Source organism: Monodon monoceros, unplaced genomic scaffold, assembly GCF_005190385.1.
Source record: "Monodon monoceros isolate NGI ecotype Baffin Bay Population unplaced genomic scaffold, NGI_Narwhal_1 Super_Scaffold_11, whole genome shotgun sequence".
NCBI lineage: Eukaryota > Metazoa > Chordata > Mammalia > Artiodactyla > Monodontidae > Monodon > Monodon monoceros.
In genome coordinates this window covers 2,709,948-2,710,540 of record NW_021703767.1, presented here as the reverse complement: position 1 = coordinate 2,710,540, position 593 = coordinate 2,709,948, and positions in this window count along the sequence as shown.

Below are 593 nucleotides of genomic sequence, written 5' to 3'. Positions count from 1 at the left end.
ACACATTAAAAAAAAAAACTGTGGCACTCGGGGCACGAAGGGCGTCCTGGGGCCGGGACCTCTGCTCCCTGAGGATCCTCACAGGAAACTATGGGGCTCGGGGTCTTGGGAAAAGCCTAAGGAGCATCCGCTCCCCAACGTCAAGCTTCTGGGGTCAGTCAGAACGTCAAGTTTCTCTGCTTCTAGAGGAGCTTAATCATCTTTGTCATGCAGCACCATCTCATAGAGACGGAAGCTGACTGACAGTCAACATTTGATCCGTGAAACGAGAGGAAAAGGAGTTAACCACCGCTTGGTAAATACAGTTCGCTTGGGGTTAAGTGAGCAAAAGTGAGCAGCTGTCAGGCAGCCACGCGCAGGGCACAGTGGCACAGGAAACAGCTTTTTTGGGGCAAGTATGGCTGAGATTTCTAGTGGACCCAGTGTCCATCCTGTCTTTCTGGATACTCAGCCACCCAGATAACGACTATACCTCCCAGCCTCTCTTGTAGTCAGGTGAGCCACGCGGACTGTGAATAGAGGGATGAGGTCATTTCTGGGATGTGCCAGTAAAGGTGAAGACTGTGTCTACCCTCCCCTTCTCCCCTTGCAGC